Below are 2,444 nucleotides of genomic sequence, written 5' to 3'. Positions count from 1 at the left end.
TTAACTGAATACTCTGCTTTTAAATAAAAGGTACTCATCCTAAAATATATTTGGTACAAAATAGAAAATAATTGCTCACTCGAGCATAGGAACTTGTTTAAAAATTTAACATTATCGGAAATAGTAATATCTGATAACTTACATAGAAAATACTAAGAACACATAAATTTCTATTGGTAACCCAGGACTATCCTCAGAAACCTTCATGGCTATAATGAGAAGGACACTGAACTGGCCTTGAGGGATACTGAGGCATAGATGTGTCAATACCTATTTACTAAATGACACAGACCAAAGATAAAATAGCAACAATGAGTGGCTGCTTTAAATCATCTGCCTTTCTTTCACCCAAGAGTGATGGTAAGCTGGTGGAGTGATGCAGGAGTGGTTTTAAGACTGGCTTATAGAGAGACATCTTGAGCTCTCTTCAAAGACCATGTCCATTGTCAGGTGGTTTGTGTTGTTCTTCATTCGAACCTCCACATGAATGGAGACTGAGGGATCGTTTAACTACACTGGCAGGAAAAGTACAAAAGGAACTCCCAGGAAGCATCAAGACTATCCCCATGCTTGGAGACAGAAGCGCTCTTCAACTGTCCTACAGTGTGTACAAAGGAGGAATTGTTACCTCCATTTTCACAATTCCAATCATTACAAATCTGCAGTTAGGATGTTCCTACTTTTGACTGGACTCATGTTTCTTATTGTCTTTTGCTCAGAACTTAAGAGGCAAGAAAAAATAAATAAAACATTTGAATAAAACCTAAACAGTAAAAGTAATCTATCCTAGCCCTCCTCTCTCCAGGAATCCTTGTGAGAGTGACATCGTCTTTAAACCCTGCATGGCAATCCCTGACGCACCGCTGTGATGCCCAGGGAAGACAGGGCGACCTGAAAGTCCAACTACTTCCTTAAGATCATTCAACTTGTGGATGATTATCCAAAATGCTTCACTGTAGGAGCAGACAACGTGGGTTCCAAGCAGATGCAGCAGATCCGCATTTTCCTCCGTGGGAAGGCTGTCGTGCTAATGGGCAAGAACACCATGATGCACAAGGCCATCCACAGAACAACCCAGGTCTGGAGAAACTGTTGCCTCACATCCGGGGAAATGTGGGCTTTGTGTTCACCAAGGAGGACCCCGCTGAGATCAGGGACATGCTCCTGGCTAAAAAGGTGCCAGCTGCCACCCGTTCTGGTGCCATAGCCCCATGTGAAGTCACTGTGCCAGCCAAGAACACTGGTCTGGGGCCTGAGAAGACTTCCTTCTTCCAGGATTTAGGCATCACCACTAAGATCTCCAGGGGCACCACTGAGATCCTGAGTGATGTGCAGCTGATTAAGACTGGAGACAAAGTGGGAGCCAGCGAAGCCACACTGTTGAACATGCTGAACCTCTCCCCCTTCTCCTTTGGGCTGATCATCCATCAGGTGTTTGACAATGGCAGCATCTACAACCCTGAAGTGCTTGACATCACAGAGGAGACTCTGCATTCTCCCTTCCTGGAGGTTGTCCGCAATGTTGCCCGCCTATGCCTGCAGATAGGTTACCTGACTGTTGCATCAGTGCCCCATTCTATCATCAATGGATACAAGCGGGTCCTGGCTTTGTCTGTGGAGACTGATCATACCTTCCCACTTGCTGAAAAGGTCAAGGCCTTCTTGGCTGATCCATCTGCATTTGTGGCTGCTGCCACGTGGCCACTGCCACCAGTGCTGCACCTGCTGCTACCGCAGCCCCAGCCAAGGTTGAAGCAAAGGAAGAGTCAGAGAAATCAGATGAGGATATGGGATTTTGTCTCTTTGACTTATCACCAAAAGCAACCAATTCAGCCAACTTTATTTGCGAAACAAGGAAATAAAGGCTTACTTCTCTTTAAAAAAAAGTAATCTATCCTTTTTAAATTTTTTTTTTTTGAGAGAGAGAGAGAGTGAGAAAGCGAGCATGAGCTGGGAAGGGTCAGAGAGAGAGAGGAAGACATAGAATCTGAAGCAAGCTCCAGGCTCTGATCTGTCAGCACAGAGCCTGATGTGGGGCTCGAACCCATGGACCGCGAGATCATGACCTGAGCTGAAGTCAGACACTTAACCACCTAGGCCACCCCAGGCACCCCTATCTTCATTTTTTATATCATACTGACATAAGACAGTATGTTTTCCCATTGTACAAATAATTCAAGGACAACCAATGAGCAGCTAATCCATTCACATACTTAAGCACTCCATTAGAAGTTGGTGCCTGGGAACAGGGTCAGCCCCTATCTTACAGGCTTTTCCCATTTTTGAATGTATTATGTTACCAAACTGAGAGACTCATGTTAGGGTTTGGGGAACCATGAAAAACAAACGGAAGGTGGCTAGAAACTTTGGACTTGAAATAACTATGGACTTACACACACACACACACACACACACACACACACACACAGACACACACTTAAAGT

The 2,444-nt window shown here is 44.8% G+C and overlaps 1 pseudogene; it reads left to right on the top strand.

Annotated features, from left to right (window-relative positions):
• The first annotated feature begins 853 nt into the window (after window positions 1-853).
• On the top strand, window positions 854-1,862 carry LOC132665005 (large ribosomal subunit protein uL10 pseudogene; annotated as a pseudogene).
• Window positions 1,863-2,444: the final 582 nt, after the last annotated feature.

The sequence above is a fragment of the Panthera onca genome, chromosome D3, assembly GCF_046562875.1.
Source record: "Panthera onca isolate mPanOnc1 chromosome D3, mPanOnc1 haplotype 2, whole genome shotgun sequence".
NCBI classification, from domain to species: domain Eukaryota; kingdom Metazoa; phylum Chordata; class Mammalia; order Carnivora; family Felidae; genus Panthera; species Panthera onca.
This window is presented reverse-complemented; position numbering and strand designations above follow the sequence as displayed.